This window comes from Bos javanicus, chromosome 6, assembly GCF_032452875.1.
Source record: "Bos javanicus breed banteng chromosome 6, ARS-OSU_banteng_1.0, whole genome shotgun sequence".
NCBI classification, from domain to species: domain Eukaryota; kingdom Metazoa; phylum Chordata; class Mammalia; order Artiodactyla; family Bovidae; genus Bos; species Bos javanicus.
In genome coordinates, this window is record NC_083873.1 from 23,308,667 (window position 1) to 23,321,466 (window position 12,800).

The following is a 12,800-nucleotide window of genomic DNA, read 5'->3' on the forward strand; positions in this document are numbered from 1 at the left end:
CCAAAAGTAGATTTTGAGCCACATTTCCCTTAACCACATCTGACCAAAGGCCAGCATATAGAAGCACAGTTTATACGGACATGCTTTCCAGGGGGGTTATTACTGGGAATACAGAACACCATAGCTTCTAACAAAAGAAGTGCCCACAAAAGGTTTCCCCAGGGTAGGAATTTGCAAAGGAACCATAATTCAAATGTTTCAATTTAATTAATTGCCACAACAAATTTATTTCTAATGTGCTATTGTTATTAACATAAACCAGCAAGTTTTCTTACATCTTTAAGTCCATGATAAAAATTAGTTTTTTCTTTGATATGACTCTGAATTCAACTACCTAATATAGATCATATATGCCAACAAAACATGAAAATTAATTAAATGACATCTTTTCTATAATAACATGTGCCTACTTATTATCTTTGTTAACTGACATATGATGGGAAAGGTAGAACACAGTCATTTTTTTTTCTTTTCAGTTAAAGAAACCTGTATGGTTTATTTTGAAAACTGATTAAATCTCAACTGTTTCTAAGTCATCCCTATCTCACATATTTAAGTACAACTTTCCTGTTTTACTGGAATTGTTTGAAAGAATTTTTATTTGCAGCATTTTAGAATCACTAAAAACATTTTTTCCTCTTAAATTTAATGTCTAAAATTTTCTCACTATCAATTCACTGAAACTTTACAGATTTTTTATTTAATGGGTGGATTTGGAAAATGAAAATGAAACATGTAAGCATAAACCAAAGGAAAAAAGTAATTTTAGGTATTTGATTCAAAGGTTCCTGGAGGACACGTCTCAAGATGCATGCTAGAGATCTTAATTAGTTGAAATTTGTAATTGTTCATACTCCTTGTTATACTTGTAACTAATTTTTTTTTCAATTTTAAATAGTGTTTCAAGTAATCTATTTAGAGAGCTATAACAGATTAAAGATTCAATCTCTACCAATCTCTGTATAGTAAATCTAAAATACTACAAATAATAATAATATTTCATACATGAATGGCTGAATGTAACATAGAAAATTTCTCAGAAGCCAGAGCAATATATAAGCACAGATTTATAGTGTTAAGGGAATACATTGGAACCCATATTTCCTCTGAGTTTTTCTGCCCATCCTTGGTGATCCTAGGTTCTAAGGAACACCATACTCATTGCAAAGGTGATAAAATCAAGGCATGAGCAAAGAAAGGGAATCTTCTCATAAGTTGAGATGCTCAATCTTCTTTTTCAGCCTTGTTCTGGGTGAAACAGAGAAGTAGAAATATTATTTCTTGAGATTTCCTAAACTAAGAGTATTCACTTGGTTGTTGGACTTACACAGGGCCGACCTTAAAAACGGCCAAAAAACCTCAAGCCAAAAATTTAGTTTAAAGTAATCCCAGGTGCAAATTCAACTTCCTGGCAGAAGCAGACTTAAATCTTTTTTCTTTTTTTTTTAAGCAAAGTACATTAAAATCAAGCCTCAGTGGAGTTATATAGAGTTCCATGTTACATCAGTTACAGTGAAAAAAATTTTGAAAGGACAAAAGCCTTAAGGATTAAGGCCAGAAATCCACATATTACTATTTTCAGAAAAAATATAAATAAGTGTCAATATAATTAAAGACATTTTAAAAAGAAAATGAAATTGTAAAGAAATCAAAGACTATTAAGATGGGCCTGGCTGTGGTCAAACACCCAAACGGAACTCTAAGAAATGAAAAATATAATTGCATCTGATAACTGAAATTAAAAACTCAATGAAGATTCAAAGGCAGCTGAGAAAAGCTGAAGAATCTGTTATCCAAAAGATAAATCTGAAGAAATTAAGTAGAAAGAAGCAAGAGGAACAAAGTGAGGGCAGGTTTGAAAGAGACACACAGAGAATGAGAAGGTCATGCATGTGCTTAATCAGGCTGCAGGAGACAACTGGAGGAACAGAGAAGAGGGAAGACCCTCAAGGTATCAATGCTTTATCAGATTATGAAAAGACAGGAAATCGCAGATCTAAGAAGCTCAAATAATTACACACAGGAGAAATTAAAAAGGTAACATCTAGACACATCAGTATAAAACTGAAGAAATTCATACAAGAAGATCTTAACAGTTGGTTATTGAGAAAAATAGACTGAAAACAGACAAATGGCTGTTAAGTAGCCAACTTCTCAACAGCAAAATGGGTGTGAAATGACAGTAGAATAATATTTTCAAGGACTGACAAGAAATAACTGAACTTCTCTATCCAGTGACTATCTTCAACAATGATGCAAATCTGACATTTTTGCACAAATTGAAACTGAGATGGTTTATTACCAACAGAGCTCACTAAAGAGAATCTTTAAAGATATATATACTTCATGGGAGGAAAAAATGATAGGGAGAGAGTTTAAGATGCAACAAAGAATGGCATACAAAGAAAATTATAAATCAATGGTTTAAGTTAAACAAACATTGATTCTATAAACATCAAAAATGTGGAAAAACTAAGAAAGAATAATCATCCTGAAAAGTTGGAAAGGAGATGATTACAGTTAAAACATTAGAAAATGGTGCTTTTATTTTTCAGTGCAAAGATAATAAATATAATTGTTAGTAGCTAAAAGTAATTATTAATAATTTACTTGTTAAGTATATATCTATAAATTTCTAGAATATTATGAAAGAATAAAGTAGCATGCAAATAAAGTGAGAGGGACTCAAGCCAAAAACAGGTAAAAAAAGATGAAAGAAAAGAGAAACATGAAAAAAATGGAACAAAATGAAAGCAATAAATAAGATGGTAAAGTTGAATCCATATGCATCAGATATCAAAATCAATATAAATTTATTATTATATATTAAAAGACTATGATTCTAACACTGAGCTTTTAAAATCCAGCTAACAATGGCACCCCACTCCAGTACTCTTGCCTGGAAAATCCCATGGACAGAGGACCCTGGAAGGCTGCAGTCCATGGGGTCACTGAGGGTCAGACACGACTGAGTGACTTCACTTTCACTTTTCACTTTCACGCATCAGAGAAGGAAATGGCAACCCACTCCAGTGTTCTTGCCTGGAGAATCCCAGGGACGGGGGAGCCTGATGGGCTGCCATCTATGGGGTCGCACAGAATCGGACATGATTGAAGTGACTTAGCAGCAGGCACCATTTATGAAATATACACCGAGTATATATAGAGCACATATATAAAGATAGCTCAAAATAAAAGAATGTAAAAAGTTATACCATACAGATAACAAGTTTGGTCTAATGGCCATAAATTACATGGCATACCAAATGTAGAGATAAGCTTTCCTTTCGAGCACACATGGATTTTTCTAAAAAATTAGTCAAATACAAGACCCTAAATAGAACTCAATAAATTTAAAACTACCTGAATAATAGAGACCACATTCTCTGATGACTCAATTTAGAAGTGAATGACAGAAGATAAATTAAACTTGTGGACGCAGAAGGGGAAGGATAAGGGGGGACATGAATTGAGAGAATAGCACTGAAATATATACATTACCATATGTAAAATAAAGAGCTAGTAGAAAGTTGCTGTATAACACAGGGAGCTCAACTATGTGCTCTGTGAACAACCTAGAGGGGTGGGATGGAGTAGGGGGAGTGGGAGGGAGGTTCCAGCAGGACAGGACATATGTGTGCTTATGACTGGTTGACGTTGAACGGCAGAAACCAACACGTTGTAATGCAACTATCCTCTAACAGAAAGTACTAATAAATTAAAGCTCATATTTCTGTTTTTGGCTTCCCTGGTGGCTCAGATGGTAAAGTGCCTACCTGCAATGTGGGAGACCTCGGTTCAGTCTCTGGGTTGGGAAGATAATCTGGAGAAGGAAATGGCAATGTACTCCAGTACCGTTGCCTGGAAAATGCCATGGACAGAGGAGCCTGGTAGGCTACAGTCCATGGGGTCACAAAGAGTCACACACAACTGAGCAACTTCACTTTCACTTCTGTTAATAATACTTTTAAATAAATCAAAATAAGATTAGAAAACATATGGGACTTTTCATAAAAATGAAAAGCATTATGAGAACCTGTTGGGTATAAATAAATAAGTACTTGAAGAGAAATTATAGCCTTAAATGTCTTCGTTGAAAGGAAAAATATAAAGATTACATATTCATGAGCTAAGTATTTTTAAAACAGAATGAAACAGAAAAAAGAAATATTATGTATAATATAAAAATTAAAATAGAAAAATACAGAATAGAAAATAATTTTTAAACTTAAAAGATTTTTCCTTTCCTTTGAAAGGAAAATGAAATTGACAAATTTTGGGAAGATTAATTCATATAAAACAAAAGGAGACAAACATCGAAAAAATGATCTTAGCAATAAAGAGATCACACAATTTTATATAGAGCAGACACTAAAAAATAAAGGATTTTTATGAACAATTTTGTAATGGTAAACTTTGAAAACAGTGAAATCAGCAAATTCTCAGAAAAATAAAACAACAAAAATGACTCAAATAGAAAACCTGAATGACTGCAGAACCCTTAAATATATTCAACTGAAACATTCAGAGAACAGATAATTAATTCATAATGGAAAAAATAATCTGGTGTCCAACCTCACATTGCACACAGAATTAATTCCAGATGGAGATGGATGTCAGATTTAATGAGAAAGTCAAAAGTTTCCAGTTTTCAGAAGATATCTGTATGACCTAAGAGGTAAAGATTTCTTAGGATATAATAAAGAAAGGTAATGCCAAAGAATGCTCAAATTACTGCACAGTTGTACTCATCTCACACGCTAGTAAAGTAATGCTCAAAATTCTCAAAAAAAAAAAATTTTTTTTTCTCCAAGCCAGGCTTTAGCAATGTGTGAACCATGAACTTCCAGATGTTCCAGCTCGTTTTAGAAAAGGCAGAGGAACCAGAGATCAAATTGCCAACATCCGCTGGATCATCGAAAAAGCAAGAGAGTTCCAGAAAAATATCTATTTCTGCTTTATTGACCATGCCAAATCCTTTGACTGTGTGGATCACAATAAACTGTGGAAAATTCTGAAAGAGACGGGAATAACAGACCACCTAACCTGCCTCTTGAGAAACCTGTATGCAGGTCAGGAAGCAACAGTTAGAACTGGACATGGAACAACAGACTGATTCCAAATAGGAAAAGGAGTACGTCAAGGCTGTATATTGTCACCCTGCTTATTTAACTTCTATGCAGAGTACATCATGAGAAACGCCGGGCTGGAAGAAGCACAAGCTGGAATCAAGATTGTCGGGAGAAATATCAATAACCTTAGATATGCAGATGACACCACTCTTATGGCAGAAAGTGAAGAGGAACTAAAAAGCCTCTTGATGAAAGTGAAAGAGGAGAGTAAAAAAGTTGGCTTAAAGCTCAACATTCAGAAAACAAAGATCATGTCATCTGGTCCCATCACTTCATGGGAAATAGATGGGGAAACAGTGGAAACAGTGTCAGACTTTATTTTTTTGGGGGCTCCAAAATCACTGCAGATGTTGATTGCAGCCATGAAATTAAAAGATGCTTACTCCTTGGAAGGAAAGTTATGACCAACCTAGATAACATATTCAAAAGCAGAGACATTACTTTGCCAATAAAGTTCCGTCTAGTCAAGGCTATGGTTTTTCCAGTGGTCAAGTATGGATGTGAGAGTTGGACTGTGAAGAAAGCTGAGCACCGAAGAATTGATGCTTTTGAACTGTGGTGTTGGAGAAGACTCTTGAGAGTCCCTTGGACTGCAAGGAGATCCAGCCGGTCCATTCTAAAGGAGATCAGTCCTGGGATTTCTTTGGAAGGAATGATGCTAAAGCTGAAACTCCAATACTTTGGCCACCTCATGGGAAGAGTTGACTCACTGGAAAAGACTCTGATGCTGGGAGGGATTGAGGGCAGGAGAAGGGGATGATAGAGGATGAGATGGCTGGATGGCATCACCGACTTGATGGACATGAGTTTGAGTAAATTCCAGGAGTTGGTGATGGACAGGGAGGCCTGGAGTGCTGCAATTCATGGGGTCGCAAAGAGTCGGACATGACTGAGCGAATGAACTGAACTGAATAAACAGTAAGCTAAAAGAAAAATACTAATACACTTAACTACAGTAAAAATTTGTTTATCAAAACTATCAAAAAGAAAGTTAAAAACTTAAAAATCCCAAACTCAAACTCCAAGGAGATATTTGTAAACTATATAACCAAATATTCCTAAAGTATCCAATAAACCAAAAGACAAAATGAGTAAAAGACATGAAGAAGCATTTCATAGAACAAAATTAGAGATTGAAATCTATGAATATATGCATGTGCAAATATATGAGAAAATGCTAATTAGTAACCAGGATATCCAAGTTAAATCTATGATGAAATACAGTTTCACATTCATTAAATTGAAAATTAAAAACTCTGAGTATACCAAGTATTGAAGAGGATGGGGAACCACTGAGAACTTACATTTCTATCAGGTAAGTTGGTACAACTGCCCTGGGGAGACAATTTGCATTACCTTTTATATGCATAAATCCTATGAGCACAACTTTCTTCCAGGACATATGGCCCCAAACTAAAACTTGTGGACCAGCAGACTTGTACAAAATAATATTCATAGAACAACATTTGTAACTGCATTAATTAAACAAAACCAAAACCCCAAACCTCTGCAGTCACTATTTATTAATATGTGGACAATACAATTGATAGATAAATTGAGGTGCATTCCAACTATTTCAAACAACGTAGGCGAGATACTGATTTAAATTTCACAAAGCCACTATTTCTAATTCTTTGAGTGATGCTTAATTATCCATTAATAAAGATTATATTCAGTAGACAATTAGTTCCGATCAGTGGTTCTTAAGCTTAAGAGTGGACTAGCCACAGGGGAACTCATTTAATGTTTATTTCCATGGCCACTGCCACTTGTTCTTTCATGACTTACTTTCAGAGATTTTACTCATTGGAACTAGAAGGAGCCAGGTATCTCTCATTCTGGCTTGCCCCTCTGCACTACTCTGAACAGTCTGATAGAGATGGAGAGAGCACCACAGAGAATAATGATGTGCATTTATTCCTCTTGCTAATACACAAAGTTGGATCAATGTAGGAAGGCTCCCTTCACTTAATGAAACAATTTGAAAAGATTCCCTTTAACTTCATAAAATCAGTATATTTAATTTAGCATTTGTAACTTCTTACAAAAAAGATCTTCACAACCAAGATAATCACGACGGTGTGATCACTGACCTAGAGCCAGACATCCTGGAATGTGAAGTCAAGTGGGCTTTAGGAAGCATCACTACGAACTAAGCTAGTGGAGGTGATGGAATTCCAGTTGAGCTATTTCAAATCCTGAAAGATGATGCTGTGTGAAAGTGCTACACTCAATAGGCCAGCAAATTTGGAAAACTCAGCAGTGGCCACAGGACTGGAAAAGCTCCATTTTCATTCCAATCCCAAAGAAAGGCAATGCCAAAGAATGCCCCAACTACCGCACAATTGCACTTATCTCACACGCTAATAAAGTAATGCTCAAAATTCTCTAAGCCAGGCTTCAGCAATATGTGAACCGTGAACTTCCAGATGTTCAAGCTGGTTTTAGAAAAGGCAGAGGAACCAGAGATCAAATTGCCAACATCCACTGGATCCTCGAAAAAGCAAGAGAGTTCCAGAAAAACATCTATTTCTGCTTTATTGACTAGTCCAACGCCTTTGACTGTGTGGATCACAATAAACTGTGGAAAATTCTGAAAGACATGGGAATACCAGACCACCTGACCTGCCTCTTGAGAAACCTATAGGCAAGTCAGGAAGCAACAGTTAGAACTGGACATGGAACAACAGACTGGTTCCAAATAGGAAAAGGAGTACGTCAAGGCTGTATATTGTCACCCTGCTTATTTAACTTCTATGCAGAGTACATCATGAGAAATGTTGGGCTGGAAGAAGCACAAGCTGGAATCAAGATTGTCGGGAGAAATATCAATAACCTCAGATATGCAGATGACATCACCCTTATGGCAGAAAGTGAGGAGGAACTAAAAAGGCTCTTGATGAAAGTGAAAGAGGAGAGTGAAAAAGTTGGCTTAAAGCTCAACATTCAGAAAACAAAGATCATGTCATCTGGTCCCATCACTTCATGGGAAATAGATGGGGAAACAGTGGAAACAGTGTCAGACTTTATTTTTTTGGGCTCCAAAATCACTGCAGATGGTTATTGCAGCCATGAAATAAAAAGACGCTTACACCTTGGAAGAAAATTTATGACCAACCTAGATAGCATATTTAAAAGCAGAGACATTACTTTACCAACAAAGGTCCATCTAATCAAGGCTATGGTTTTTCCAGTGGTCAAGTATGGATGTGAGAGTTGGACTGTGAAGAAAGCTGAGCACCGAAGAATTGATGCTTTTGAACTGTGGTGTTGGAGAAGACTCTTGAGAGTCCCTTGGACTGCAAGGAGCCCTGGGATTTCTTTGGAAGGACTGATGCTAAAGCTGAAACTCCAGTACGTTGGCCACCTCATGGGAAGAGTTGACTGATTAGAAAAGACTCTGATGCTGGGAGGGATTGGGGGCAGGAGGAGAAGGGGACGACAGAGGATGAGATGGCTGGATGGCATCACCGACTCGATGGACATGAGTCTGAGTGAACTCCGGGAGTTGGTGATGGACAGGGAGGCCTGGCGTACTGCGCTTCATGGGGTCGCAAAGAGTCAGACACGACTGAGCGAATGAACTGAACTGAACTGAACTTCTTACCAAATATAAATAAATAAACTTTGAAAACTACAAACACTTAAGAAATCAGGATTGTGCTTCTAATTCATTCATCATATTAGAGAAAGCCGAAACACAATAAATTGTGAAAACGAACAACTAGAACCACGAGAAAACAGAATTCCTGCTTGCTTTTAGAGTACTTATCCTTTGTGCAAATAACCACATGTATCCAGGGAGAAAATCACGCTGTTGTTTGACAAGCTACAGAAACAGAAACTCTCGGAGCTCCTCCTTTCTATTCCCTGAAGGTATTTTTTTCTGAGTTAGTCCAAAGCCTTCAGGCCCTCACCTGCTGATTGGCTTGGGGCCACCCAAGGAGTAGGTGTAAATTCCAAAATAAATGAAGCTATTTTTTGTTATCAGCCTTAGTGACGTAAATCAATTCTTCTTTTCCTGTTTTTTCCTACTTCAATTCCCACCTGTTTTCTTGTTTCCTGAACTCTGACCTCTCATAGATGTTTTACTGTTTACCTGATATTTGACTCCCTTCTTTCCTTGACACTCTTTCAGCCTTGAACTTTTCATTCACATCTCTGATCTCTCTTTCTAGCCCAATCATAACACCATGGCCTCTATTTGAAGGCAGCAGAGCCCCTGCCTCTCTCCCCCACTCTCAGATGTGGGCTCCCCTCTCCTCCTCCCTTATTTCCCCTCTCTACTTTTGTCTTTTTCCCTCTCTCTATTTCTCCCTCCGTCCCTTCCTTTCTTTCTTCCTCTCATTTAATCAATACACAGAAAAGTAATAAAACTAGCTTATGTTTACTGAGCATAGATTTTTTGCCAGGAGCTCTTGTAAGCACTGTAAATGTATTAAATAATTGAATCATCACAATAATATCAGGTGGACAGTATTAAGTCAGCTCTTCCCTATGCCTACTATCCTGGGCTCAGAGACAGGTAATAGGGTTTCTGTGGGAAATACATTTATTTAATATCAGCTCCAGTACTCTTGCCTGGAAAATCCCATGGACAGAGGAGCCTGGTAGGCTGTAGTCCATGGGGTCGCTAAGAGTCGGACACGACTGAGCAACTTCACTTTCACTTTTCACTTTCATGCATGGGAGAAGGAAATGGCAACCCACTCCAGTGTTCTTGCCTGGAGAATCCTAGAGACGGGGGAGCCTAGTGGGCTGCCGTCTATGGGGTCGCACAGAGTCGGACATGACTGAAGTGACTTAGCAGCAGCAGCAGCAGCAGCAGCAATATCAGCTTAATTGACAACAGTAAGTTTCCCCTTTAAACATTTACCTTACGCAGAAAATCTGGGGGAGAAACTCAACATGAGTTTATTATACCTAAACATCATTTTATGGTTTTGAAGTACTCAATATTTCTAAGAGACACAGAGTACAACAAACAAGAGTATAAGACATATGACATGGTATTTGACATAAAGGGCTAAAACATTATGTAGAAGAAAAAAGTCAGTAAACAATACAGAGGAAACACAACTCTTCATGCCCGATGACTTCCCCAACCCCATCCCACCAGTAAGAGTGGCAGTAAAATGCTATATTGTTACATACAAAATAGACATGTGGAAGCTCCAAGAATGCTGCCTACAGGGTAATTAGGTCTAGCTTCACAGTGCATGCACTGAACTATGTCCTTCAAAAGCCACCACCTCTCAAAGATGCACAACTATCAGTTTACTTTGCTTTCTATTCATCTCTTAGACTGTGCTTACTTTTGTTCATCTCTTAGAATGTGCTTACTTTGCTTTTGTTCATCTCTTAGAACCACAGATATGTATAGGAGATAACTAAGGATATTTAGCCAATAATCATACACACACACACACACACACACACACACAGATCTTTGTAAATAGATGTATCTCTCTATGTGTATGTCTGTGTTGTGCATATGCATGCCAGTTGACATCACACCCCATTACTCCTAAATATTTCCTAACAGGGATGTTCTCTTGCTTATCATCTCACAATTTAAAATTCTGAGAACTGAACATTGTGCAATGCTGCTATCTACCTGTGTGCTCCATCACTCGGCTGTGTCTGACTCTTTGTGATACCATATGACACCACGGACTGTAGCCATCTAGGCTTCTCTGTCCATGGGATTTTACCAGGCAAAAATACTGGAGTGGGTTGCCAGTTCCTACTCCAGAGGATCTTCCCAACTCAGGGATCAAACCCGTGTCTCCTACATTGGCAGGTGTATTCTTCACCACAGAACCACCTATCCTTTCTCCATTGTATGCTCTTTGCTCCTTATCAAAAATTAACTGTCCATATACATGTAGGTTTATTTCTGAGGTCTCAGTTCTGTTTAATTGATCTGTGCCTATTTTGAGCCAGAACCACACTGACTTTATTATTAGAGCTTTGTAATATAGTTTGATGTCAGCCAGTGTAATATGTCTAGCTTTGTTTTTCTTTCTCAATATTGTTTGAACTCTCTGCAATGTTTAGCAGAGCCATTCAAATTTTAGAATTATTTGTTCTAGTTCTGTGAAATATATCATTTGGTATTTTGATAGGGATGGTAATGCATCTGTAGATTGCTTTGGGTAGTACAGACATTTTTACAAAATTAATTATTTCAATCCGTAAGTAAAGAACATAGTTTCATATATTTGTGTCTCCTTAATTTCCTTCATTAGTGTCTTACAGTTTTCAGTGTACAGGTCTTTCACCTCCTTGGTTAAATTTAAAATATTGAGTATTTTATTCTTATGATGAAATTGTAAATGGGATGGTTTTATTAATTTTTCTTTCTGATATTTCTTTATTAGTGTATAGAAACACCACAGATATATGTATGTTGATTTCATATCTTGAAAATTTACCAAATTAATTAATTAGTTCTAGCAGTTTTTTGGTGGACTTATTAGGGTTTTCTACATACAGCATTATGTGATCAGCAAATGGTGACAGTTTTACTTCTCCCTTTCTTATTTGAACAATTTTTCTTTTTCTTGCCTAAATCTGAGGCTATGCTAAGTCACTTTAGTCATGTTCGACTCTGTGCAACCCCATAGACGGCAGCCCACCAGGCTCCCCGTCCCTGGGATTCTCCAGGCAAGAACACTGGAGTGGGTTGCCATTTCCTTCTCCAATGCATGAAAGTGAAAAGTGAAAGTGAAGTCGCTCAGTCGTGTCCGACTCCTAGTGACCCCATGGACTGCAGCCCACCAGGCTCCTCCGTCCATGGGATTTTCCAGGCAAGAGTACTGGAGTGGGGTGCCATTGCCTTCTCCTAAATCTGAGGCTAGAATTTCCAAAAGTGTGTTGAATAAAAGTGGCAAGAGAGGCATATTTAGCTTGCTCCTCACTGTTGAGTGTGATGCTACTAAACGTTTATCATGTATGACCTTTATTATATTGAGGTATGCTTTCTCTCAACCCACTTTGTTTAGAATTTTTATCATAAATATATTTTGAGCTTTGTCAAATGGTTTTTCTGCACCTATTGAAATGATCGTATACATTTTATCCTTCATTTTGTTAATATTATGTGTCATGTTGGATAATTTAGATGTTGGACCAGACAGATATTGGACCATCTTTGCATTTCTGGAATAAATCCCTCTCGATCATGGTGTATCATCCTTTTAGTGTATTGTTGGATTAATTTTGCTAATGTTTTGTTGATGATTTTTGCATCCATATTCATTACGGATGTTGGCCTGTAATTTTCTCTTTTTTTGTGGTGTCATTGTCTGGTTTTGGTGTCAGGGTAATGCTGGCTTTGTTAATTGTCTTTTGAACGTTTCCTGTCCCTAAAAATTTTTAGAAGAGTTCAAAATGGATAGGTGCTAAATCTTCTTTGAAGGTTTTACACAATTCATCAGTATTGGTGACTTTGGTGAAACATATTGGTCCTGGGTTTTTTTATATAGTTTCAACTTCCTTACTAATAATCAGTCTACTTAGATTTTCTATTTCCTTCTGATTTAGTCTTGAAAGATTGCATGTTTCTAGTACTTTATCCATTTCTTTTGTGTTGTTCAATTTGTTGGCATATAACTGTGGTAGCCTCATGATCTTTGTGGATCCTTTGTGGATCTTCTAACTTCT

The 12,800-nt window shown here is 37.0% G+C and overlaps 1 protein-coding gene across 4 annotated transcripts in view; it reads right to left on the reverse strand.

The window, feature by feature from the left end:
* The window catches only part of BANK1 (B cell scaffold protein with ankyrin repeats 1), a 319,683-nt gene that overhangs the window by 258,714 nt on the left and 48,169 nt on the right, over positions 1–12,800 (reverse strand). The window lies entirely within an intron of this gene.